Genomic DNA, 12,098 nt, shown 5'->3' with positions numbered 1-12,098 from the left:
AGGTCTAAACCATACATTTTTTTCTTATAAAGTTTATTTAACTCAATGTTGCCAGTTAAAACTAAACATTTTATAAATATATAAAATTGTGATGTCCATCTCTAAACAGGATAGCGTATATCATTATATCTCTCTTTAAAAATTTTTTTCTTTTATTTTACTGGATATTTTCTTTATTTACATTTCAAATTTTATCCCTTTTCCCGGTTTCCCCTCCAGAAACCCCCTATCCCATCCTCCTATCCCCTGCTTCTATGAGGGTGCTCCCCCTCCCACCCATTCCCTCTCCCACCTCCTGCCCTGACATTCCCCTACACTGGGGAGGGGGGGTTCCAGCCTTGGCAGGACCAAGAGCCTCTCCTCTCATTGATGTCCAACAAGGTCATCCCCTGCTACATAGACAGCCAGAGCCATGGGTCTGTCCATGTGTACATCTTTCTAATTTTTTTTTTAGAAAACAAAGTTAAGATACCATAAAGTTATATAGTTAGTTGCCTTGAGTTATATGAAATTGACCTACTGTTTGGTCAGAGTGAACAGCTCATCAAGGGATCAAAAGCAGGTGGAGGTAAGATGTAGGTGAGAGACTGAGGGACAGTAGAATTGAGACCACCTATCGGGGCAATAGCTCTGACAGAAGGTACCAGAGTGCAAGTATTATTGGTCTTGAACTTTGACTATTATAAAGGAGTTAAGGTGGGTGTAGGCACTTAGGGAACCCTACTATCTAATGTTCAGAGTTCTCATTGGTTTTGGTGTCCTTAGCAATGTGACTCCTGATTATAACCATATGGTAAGGGCTGTAATCAAGACAAAGAAGGGATGCATTTATTTTCCTAATAAAAGCCCGATTTAGTGAACATAAAATAGACCAGGGATAGACTCTGAAAAGTGCTTCAAAACTCTGTCATTATGGATGTTTTCTACATCATGTATGTGAAAATTCAGCTTTGGGACCTGTGCTGATCTTTGCATAAAAGACACAGCACATGGTTTTGTTGTTGTTGTTGTTGCTGCTGTTGTTTTTGGTTTTTGTTTTCCTACTTTCTTATTCACCCACAGTGTCTCCCATGTAGAAATTGATCATAATTATTTTCCAGTAGAAGTCATCCTACAAGGAACTTCTAATAAGTGAGTCTCAGTGACTGAGCCTTGGGGAATAGTGTTGTCACATCCTCCTAAGGTGCATACATCTCTCACAGGCAGAGGGCACAGCTCCTGCAGGAAAGACCATTTTGCCTAGAAACCATACCAAATCCAGGAGAACACTACCTGCTTTCTTCCTTTGATTTGAGGTCAAGCAGTTAACTCCAGAAACTTCCTGAATCCCAGTTCCCAAGTCCAAGTCCAAGTCGTCTTAAATTTTCCTCCTTAGATCCTAGGGCCTCTCTAATTAGCCCAGAGATGCATTTCTAACTAGTGTAGCATCATTTGCATGTTTTAGAAAGACCTTATAAATCAGAATGTAATTGCCTGCCAGTAACACAGTTGGAGTAGGAGGTGGAGAAGAAGCCAATGCAAATTTGTTGGAGGATGTCTGGAATAGATACACTGAAGGCGTGCTTAGATGGACGGCTGTGGCTTGCCGAGGAGCCACCATTTCTGCTGACCTGTGCTGGTTCTATATACAAGGCTTAAGCATCTGACTTAGAGTTTTTGTGCTAACCTTTGTGTTTCTTGTGCTAGGCTTCGTGTTGCCTATCAGTGTGTTTTGTGACTGCTTTTCAACGTAGCACTGTCTAATTCTAATAGGGTTTTACTGAGAATATCCTGTAACTGTTGCTGAGAACATTACCCAGACATGTACATGTGGGTTCCATCCATTTTAGAGAACATGGCTTCTTACTTTTAGTCCTTTAAGAATTATACATAGAGCACCTTCATTTCCCCTGAGATAAATGAATTAGAGGATCGATGCTCTCATTGGTGTAGAAGTGTAACCCCTCCAGTTTAAAACCAATAGAACTCATTCTTTCTTCTCTGAGGTTTTCACACTGTTCTTTCCTGTTTTAAACTCCATGATTTTTGTACCTCTGGTGTGCTTAAAGACAAGTCTTTGTTTTATAGTAGTTTCATAAGGTTGGTTTCCTAGAGGAAAGCTTAGATTTTTAAAGCCTCATATAGTATAGTGACTTTCATAGCCCCATTGTTATTTAATGGTACCATTTGTGAATGTGGGGGTAGAAAGCCATTAGAAGAGAATGCTTGAGTCACAGCCCCTGACTTTTAGCTAAAACTCTGAAGATCATTCTTTGGTTCTGTGTGGTATGGTGTACAAGAGGTTCTAGTTTTCTGAATGATAATTTAGGAATACTTAACAAAAACTTTGCATATAATTGTTTTGAGACAGGATCTTGGTATATAACATAGACTGACCTTGAACTTGGGATCCTCTTACTCAACCCTCTGAATGCTGGGATTATAGGAGGACACTACCATGTCTTCCTATAGAAGTTTTTTTAAATGTATGTGTCCTTTTAAGTATGTTACCAAAAGGAAGAGTGATATGAACAAAGATTTATCAGAAGATGTTGATTTCTAGACGAGATGGAAGATGAACTGTAGGAGTATAGGAGATAAAATAACAAGATTTAAGTAGTACAGAACCTCACATCCTCTGTACTCAGAACATGATCACCTGTGTAGTTATTGATAATGCTTTACATTTTTAACCAATAGCCCTGGACTGAGGGGAATGTGTCTCTAGAATGATATCATATATACTACAAAAAATTAGTTTCTGCTACTATTTGCACCCAAGTTCAAGTGGACATAAAATTTTGCCTGTGAGGATTTTAGATATTTTTCATTTCTTTTATTTACTTGCTCTTTGAGATCCTTATACACTATATTTTTTATCATATTCTTTCCCATCTTACTGTTGCTGTAAAATTATTTAAAAAATTGGTTTCTTCTATCCCACACTAGATCCAGCCCTGTAGTGCCCCAAGGCATCTGATAGACATCTTCATCTCAGTCAGCAATGCGTCTCACCCACTTTGCTCCATCCCATATCACACTGCCGATGGCTACTCTCTGAGCCTGGCAACAATCTCTCTACCCATCTAGTTCCCAAGGCAGGTTACCATCATGCCAGGCATACACATCCCAATTCTGTGGTAGCCCAGTGTCTCTAGCCACCACACACTCTCTTGAATTTAATTAAATCACCACTTGAAAGAACACACAACACAATAACCTCTGATCCAATTGATAAGATATAATTGCCCACCTAGACATACAAAGCCCTGTACACATCTGTCCCTTAAGAACATTCATAACACCGTGTAAATGTGCTGAGAGGAATCTTATCATCTGCCTCTATGTTCTCTCAGCTGCTTCCCTCCTTCACACCATTCTCCTCCTCTCTCTAAAACTTTTCTCCCACCCATCCTTCCTTCTTGTCCAATGACAGGCCTCGTTCAATGTTGTACCTGCCTTCACCTGCACAATGACATGATCCTACATTTCACGACTCCTCGCAGATACTCTGCCTATCTCTATATACCAACTGCATATTTTTCTCCCTCTTAAAAACAACCAAAAAATAAATGCAAAAGAAAAAAGCCACTAAAAAGACACCAAATCCAATTTATGTTAAGGTAACTATTTCTGAGTGCGGTTGATATATCCAGTGTTATTCCATTGACAAAAACTGATCTTCTCTCTACCAGAAGCTTCTTGGTTAGGGCTGGGAGTGTGTTCTCATTTCTCCTTTCTTTGTACTCAAATTTTGTCTGGCTGGAGCTTGTGCGGGTCTTGTGCTGTAGTCATAGTCTCTATTCATATATACATCGTCCCTGTTATGTCTAGAAAATGTTTATTCCTTAAATTGTCCACCACCTTTGGCTCTCCCATGCTCTTCGCCCCCTCTTGTACATAGATCCCTTAGCTTTGAGGGGAGTACCGTGATAAAGACACCCCATTCTGGGCTGAACATTCCAATGTTTCTCACCTTCATGTGGTCTACTTACAGGCCTCTGTGTTAATTATTGTCTACCACAAGGATAAGCTTCTTTGCTGAGTGTTGTAAGATGGGTACAGCAATATGTCATACGATGCAATCCACGGACCACATGAAGCTCACAAAGAAGGACGACCAAAGTGAGGATGCTTCAGTCCTTAGAAGGGGGGACAAAAATATCGATAGGAGAAGATATGGAGACAAACTTTGGAGCAGGGACTGAAGGAATGGCCATTCAGAGCCTGCCCCACCTGGGGATCCAGCCCATATTTATACAGCTACCAAACCCAGACAATATTGCTGATTCCAAGAAGCGCATGCTGATGAGAGCCTGATATAGCTGTCTCCTGAGAGGCTTTGCCAGAGCACAACAAATACAGAGGCAGATACTCACAGCCAACCATTGAACTGAGAACGAGGGTCCTTGTTGGAGGAGTTAGAGAAAGGATTGAAGGAGCTGAAGGGATTTGCAACCCTTTAAGAACAACAATACCAACCAACCAGAACTCCCAGGGACTAAACCACCATTCAAAGAGTACATGACTCCAGCTGCATATGCAACAGAGGATGGCCTTTGTTGGGCACCAGTGAGAGGAGAAGCCCTTGGTCCTGCCAAGGCTGAACCCCCCAGTATAGAGGAATGTCAGGGTGGGAAGGTGAGAAGGGGTGAGTGGTTGGGTGGAAGAACACCCTCATAGAAGAAGGGGGATGGAGGGATGGGATAGGGGATTTATGGGTAGGAAACTGGAAAAGGGGATAATGTTTGAAATGTAAATAAAAAACATCTAATAATAACACTAAGTTTTTCCCTAGGCCCATGACCCCTAGAGTCTTAAATCTTGACATCATTATCAATATGAAGTGCATATTCTCATAGAGTGGGCTTTAAATCCAATTAAAAAGTAACCAACCAAAGAGTCACTCCACTATGGCACTAGTAGATATATCTTGCAGGAAGCTTAGTATTGTAGATTGCAAGGTTCATAGCTGAGTGATATAGATGATTACTTTTCTAGTTGTGTGCATAGCATCTTCCAGCACTTGGCTAGTATTCAGTAGAGGGAAGCTTCTAATTGGGGTACAGCCATGTTTGATGACATACATGCTCAGTGTCTTTAACAGTAGGGTCTTACTGTTGTGTCGGGTAGCCAATAGCTTTGGAAATACCCTGTGGTGTTCGGATGACTGTGGATAGCACGGAATTCCAAAGTAGTTTGAAATTTCATTTCTCTGATGGCAAAGGACGGTGAACATTTTTAAGTGTTTCTTGGCTATTTATGTTTTGTCTTTTGAGAAATTTCTGTTTACTTCTAGTTCATTTTTTTAACCAGATTGTTTTCTTGATGTTCAGTTACATGAGTTTTTTTCACCTTAGATGCTAACCTATCGGATGCATAATTAGTAAAGACTTTTCCCCATCCTGCAGGTTTCCTCTTTGTTCAGATGATGATAGTATTTACTCTACAGAGGCCTTTTAGTTTCCTGAGGTCTCATTTATTAACTGTAGGTCACAATGTCTTTGCTATCGTGGTCCTGTTTGGGAAGTCTGTATTTGCATCTTTTCTTTAGACTGTACTCATCTCCCAATGTTTCTGTCATAGCCCTGTGCTAATTCCTAATAGAGAGTTGGCTTATCTATAGGAAACCTGTATATTTGTTTAAAAAATTGTTGCTCACTAAGCATAGTTCCCGGTGCTGATGATATGAAGTAAAATATTATCATTTTATAGATTTGCTTAAGAAATTGCACAGATATATTGAAATATATGTAAGTCTTATATCTTTCTTACAAATTATGGAATAATAATTTTTTGGAATAAAATATCTCATGCCTAATTAGTAACTTTGTGTTCAGCATGGCCATAATATTTCATTTTGGATTGCATTAGAAGGGGGGAGAGGGAGAGAGAAGGAGGGAGGGAGGGAGAGAGAGAGAGAGAGAGAGAGAGAGAGAGAGAGAGATTTTATTGCTGCAAATATCTAATTTTAACTCCAAATCAGCCTTATAATAAAATTGTGAATAGTACTGTGTTAAGACAGTACAGTATTGTTGGTATCATGACTGACGTGTTGTTTGTTTTGAGATTGTGTTTCATGGTGATGTATTTAAATGCCAAAGGAATCATTCTGCTGTTAACAGAGTCAGTATGAAATTATGGTATAAATAACTCTTTGCAAATGACAATTTTCTGACCTACTCAGGGTCATGGCAATGAATGTAAGACAGGTTAATTTCAATTAGTACTTAATCATCAATTTGATTCTCAAGTGATTGAAAAAGCAAGATGCCTCTAACCACCAGGGAGAGATTCTGTACACCTAAATCAATCTCACAAAGCACTGTCCTCTGAGATGCGGTCATGGTTGAATAACAAGAGGATTTTGATGCCTAAAACACCTGGAAAACATAGATGGCTTTGTCATGGAGATTCAGTACATGCAAACATCCTGATGATCCTACTGAGTCCTGCAGGAAGGAAGGAAGCGGAAGGAGCCAATATCATTTTCCTTAATCTCCCGTTGAATAAATTAGTGCAGCAAATGGGGATGTCTGGACAGCTTTCCTTAGCTCAGAGCAAAAGAAAAGACTCCCTTTTCTTAATGAGCTTCCTTTTCTCCACCTGATCAGGGAGCCCAACCCGTACTCTACCTGAGGGATATTATATAATCCCTGGGAAAATTACAGTTTCTACTTCCTGGAAGGCCTTTCTATGCAAATGAGGTATCCCCAGTGCATTGAGCCCCAGCCACTGAAACTTTACTCTAAGAAGAACCCTTCCCACTCTCCCAGATTTATATTTAACCTTGGTTCACCCTAACAGAGGTATGAGCACAAGGTATGAGTTGTCTCATTAAAGATCCTCTGAGAAGGCTTTCATCTAAAAGAGCTGTGATACTAAGAACCTTGGAGAAGCCACTCCCCCCCCCCAGTCCCCGGCCCTGGATCCTAGCCAGACAGGTTCCTGCGGACCCCACCACCCATTCTGGACTCTGCTTCATCCTTCCAACTTGGTTTGAAGCTGTGTCTGGATACCCTGAGAGAGAGGAAATGGAGGGTGCAGAAGGACAACTGCACCCCAACACATTCTACAGGGATGCTTGCTTAACTTGTTGATTTCTGGTGTCCTTAAGCAGCAGAACAAGCCTGTGGTCCTGAGCCAAGGCTGCTCCAGTCCGTTTCATCATCACAGCTTGCAGAGGGTGGATCCTAAGATCTCTAAATGCAGGAGTGCCAAAGACAAGGGCTCAGAAGTTATTTCCCCAAGACTAGCGGTTGGATTTTTTTTTTTTTAAAGAATATTGACAAAAATAAAGAGCTTCTCCATCTACTTTCTCCTAATGTCACTGTTTCTGCTTTCTTACCATTAAAAAGATATTTCTTTTATTACATGCAGATGCCCATGAAAAACCATAACACAGGGTCAGACTCTCTGGAACTGGAGTTGTTAATGGTTGTGAGCTGCTAACAAAGACGCTAAGAATGAAACTCAGGTCCTTTGGGAGAGCAATAAGTGCTCTTAACTGCTGAGCTATCTCTTCAGACCCTTTCCTTTCACAGTAAAAAAAATAAATAAATAAAAATAGGGTGTGCCACTCTAGATACTTGCCAAACAGATATTCTGAGAATATTTGTCAGTCCTCCTTGACTTTGTCAGGGGAATGAGCTCAGATGGCTGGCAGCACGTGTTCTAGGAGTTTAGCTAAGAGCCCACAATATGTTGACACATAGACTATTTTACTAGGAGCGGTAGGAATGGGGGGATGGGATTCCTTGAAGTTTGACCTTGCCATTTCTTCAGTTTGGCTTTTCTAACCCTGTTCCTCCTCTTCTAAAATAATGGCAGCAAGCCGGTAGGATTGTCCTGAACATAGTAACTGAAGCAATGTGTGTGAAATGCTAACACAAAAGTTGGACCAACAGGTAAGCTATGTTTGATGATAAAGGTCTGAAGACATGACAGTTTCACAAACTGCTATTTTTAAAAATGTTACCCAATGGAGGAGTTAGAGAAAGGACTGAAGGAGCTGAAGGGGTTTGCAACCCCATAGGAAGAACAACAATATCAACCAACCAGAGCCCCCCCCAGAATTCCTAGGGGACCAAACCACCAACCAAAGAGGACACATGGAGGGACCTATGGCTCCCGCTGCATATGTAGCAGAGGATGGCCTTGTCAGGCATCAATGGGAGGTGAGGCTCTTGGTTGTGGGAAGACTGAGACCCCAGTGTAGGTGAATGCCAGGGCAGGGAGTCAGGAGGGAGTAGGTGGGAGGGGGAAGCATTCTCATAGAAGCAGACAGAGGAGGGATGGGATAGGGGATTTCCAGAGGGAAAACTGGAAAAGGGGATAACATTTGAAATGTAAACAAATAAAATATCTAATTAAAAGAACAACAACAAAACAAGACTCCCAAGCATTTTGCTGATGCTGCTTTGTCAGTCTTGGCTTAGCAGGATGGCCGTTTGCATCCTCAGTAGCCAAGGGTTAAATATTTCCCGGGCTTGAGAACAAGGTGCTCAGCACACCAAGTAGCAGACTTGATTAAATGACGGTAGAAATTAATACAGGGAAATGTCTAGGAATTAAGAAAGCTGACAAGGATATCTATTGGGAAAAATGCCTTAAGATAAGTAGAACAAAAAACCCTGCAGGATGTTTCTCGCCTTGCTAAAACGTATAAAAGCATAAGCAATGCGTTACCTGGAAGCCGAAATAGGCCCAGAAAGAGTAAAGGACGTCTCCTTCTCAATACAATTTGACATTTTCATTGTGACAAGTATTGCTATCCCAAGGCCCATGTGTCGATATTTCTGTTAGGGAATGAATTGCCTTGTACTTGAGTATTATAGGTTTTGGATGGAAGAACCATTTTGGAAGATGGGGCTCTGGGCTTATAGTGCCCCCATTTTGGAGTTTGCTAGGTGCATACTGCAAAGCCATGCAAAGACCTTCATTCTATGTCAAATTGGATTCAGTGTCTAAAGTCGATTTTAGAAGCGATTGTTTTTCCTGGCATGTATACATTGAAGAATCTAGTATTGTACGTTAGATACAAGCATTTTCCTTACGACATAATTTAATATCATGCACTCATTAACATGATAAAGGTGCATAGGAAAATTGCAGCTTGAAAATGTAGAATTGATTCAGCCACCCCATCAATTTAATGTGAGCTAATTAGGTCTGACTTAATCTTTAGGGGAGATCAGTTTCTAACTCACTTTATTTGGATCTTGTAAAGAAACATGAAAGAAAAAGTAGGCTGGAATAGATTTCTGATGGGAGGGGCTTGTTCCACAAAGGCTTAGATAAATAGATATGGAAACAAAAGTGAGTTATAAAAAAAAAAAAAAACCGTGAAAATGTAAGGAATTTTCCCCCTTATCCTGATTAGATTTTAAATTGTCCCTTTGGTAGTTTGCATAATTATAAGGCATTGGCTGCCATAGAACGGGAAACAATAGAAAATAACTCATTAATGTCCTTGTCCCCTTGGCGTTGTTCCAGGGCCTGCAGCTTGAGCTTTGGGGAGGAGACAGTGTGTACCCTTCTCCTGTCTCATGCAGAACATCAAAGACTGCAGATTCCTGACTGCTCAGACAGCCCTCGTTTTGTCTGAAGTGGTAATAACCCGAAGAAGAAGAGCCAATAGCAGCGAGGGATTTAAAGGATGTTGCCAGTGTAGATTATATTATTTTCAATTGTAGCGCTATTAGAGAAGCAGCGTTAGACTGCCTGGTCCCTGAACAAAGCAATTTATTACAAAATCCTAGATTTTTAAGTCCGGGTTATAAGGTCGTTATGATGCTGGTGGATGAACTTGCAGGCTTTCCAGTGCTCGATTGTAGTGTCAGCCGTACAGCTTATTATCCTTTGGGTGTTCAATGTGGTCGCCAGGCTGAAGATACATATCCTCATTAATGAACAATGAGATGCATCTAGAATGGCTGGAAAAATTCTTGGTGTGTGTGTGTGTGTGTGTGTGTGTGTGTGTGTGTGTGTGTGTGTGTGGTTTGTGGCTGAATGCTTGTCTGTGTGTGTACATGTCAGGGCGAGAGTCAACAGTATCTCCCTCTGTTGTCCTTGATCTCATTTGGGATAATCACATTTTATTAAAAATTTAAGTAAAATATAATTATATAAGTTCCTCTGGTTCTCTTTCTTCCTTCTAAAACCTCGCATGCCACCTCCCTTAAAATCTTCCCATGTGCTCCCTCATCATTCTATCTTAAATCGACAGCCATATTATATATCTGTATATATATCTGTATATATATACACATGTATACATTATATGCATATATATGTAAGAATACATTTTATACATATATATGTGTATGAATATTGTAAATGCATAAATGTATAAATAAACCCTGATGAGTTTGTTAGTGTGGTTCATGTGTGTATTATTTCAGGGCTGAACACTTTGTATTTTATAACCAAGTAGGGGGCTCACCCTTGGGAAGGCTAATTTCCCTCCTCTCAGCACTCATTAGCTGCTTGTAAGAGTTTCTCTATGTTGGGACCCCATGAGATTTCCCCATTTTGTGTTACTATGTCCATTGATATTGTCATCGTCCAAGTCTTTTTCAGGCATCTATTTTGTTGAGGTATCATGAGTGTAGCTTCTCTGTCACATCTAGAAGAAGAAACCTCATGGCCAACTTCCTGGTTCTTTGGCCTTTGGAATCTTTTATCCACTGTTTCTGCAGAGTTTCTTAAGCCATAGGAGAGGGATGTGAGGGTTTTGAAGGGGGGATGGAAAAACAGAGGGCGCTCTAATTGTGGAGGGAGGAGGGACAAATGACACCAAGAATGTTTCATAAAACCTCAAGAAAGCATATTGTATATTTATGTAAAATTTTATCCAATACTTACAAATGTACATGGGCCCACCATACATACATACATGTGGATGCATAGACACACATGAAGTTGTGCTGAGAGCGATATCTATATAATTTACCAACCTCAGTATCAGGAACCAGAAACTTCTGCTTGAGGTGTTCGTCAGGGTAGTTTCAAGTGACTCCCTAAACAATCTGGACTATTGCCATTGCCTCTCAGTGGCTGAAGGAAAATCCAAATTGCTGAAGACATGGCATGCTTCTGACGAAGGACTGAGAAGATTTGAGCCCTACCTAACCTGAAAGCCTTTGTCCTGCTTTTAGAGTACCAGAAAGTACTTTATAAGCTGTCAAAGGAGGATGACAATAGCATTAACCAGCTGTGACTCACATGACCTATAACAGTGACCAGTACGGCAAGAGACACTTCACCCTTAATGGTACAGTAGTGTCACTCACATTTTGGCAGCAACCAACAGCTACCAAATTGGCTTTAAGGCCCATTCAATAGGAGAAAAACTACGCCTCGCATACAAACCGAGCCAACATCCCAAAGCTAGTGAGGCCATGGATTTTAACTGAGCACCTACGATTGCCACTTTATTAGACCAGTTAAAAATTTTTTTTTTCATGAGACAATGTTTCTCTATGTAGCGCTGGCTGTCCTGGAATGAACTCTATAGAGCAGGCTGGCCTCCAACTCGTAGACATCTGCTTGCTTCTGTCTCCTGAGTTCTGGGATTAAAGGCATGTAATTCCATGTCTGGCAACAAACTTAACGACATTCCTAAATTAACCTAGGATTATATTCCTAACATAACCAACCCTAACTACATTCTGAAACTCAACCCCATACATAGAGGCAAGGGTAGATATCACCTTTTACCACAGGACATTTATGTGCAGCAAATAGATACCACTACAGAAATCCAGTACTTGTCATATACAAAGATCAAAGATTACAATGAATGCATCCCCAGTGGGCACATCTACTCTACTTTTAACACAAGGACTTTCACTTAGTTGAAGTTGGCTGCTGTTTCAGCTAGACCAGCCAGTGAGCCCAGGGATTCCTCCTAGCTTTGTATCCCTAGTGTTGGAGTTATAAGTACATGGCACTGTGCCTGGCTTTTATGAGGGCACGGAGAATCTGAACTCAAGCCCTCATTCTTGTGCATCAAGTATTTACCTACCGAGTTAACATAATAAGGCTTTTATTCTTCACACGGTAGTGTTAGCCCATATAGGTTGAGCTCCCCTGTAGTATACCAGGGCATCACATCT

Source organism: Rattus rattus, chromosome 1 (genome assembly GCF_011064425.1).
Source record: "Rattus rattus isolate New Zealand chromosome 1, Rrattus_CSIRO_v1, whole genome shotgun sequence".
Lineage (NCBI taxonomy): Eukaryota > Metazoa > Chordata > Mammalia > Rodentia > Muridae > Rattus > Rattus rattus.
This window is presented reverse-complemented; position numbering follows the sequence as displayed.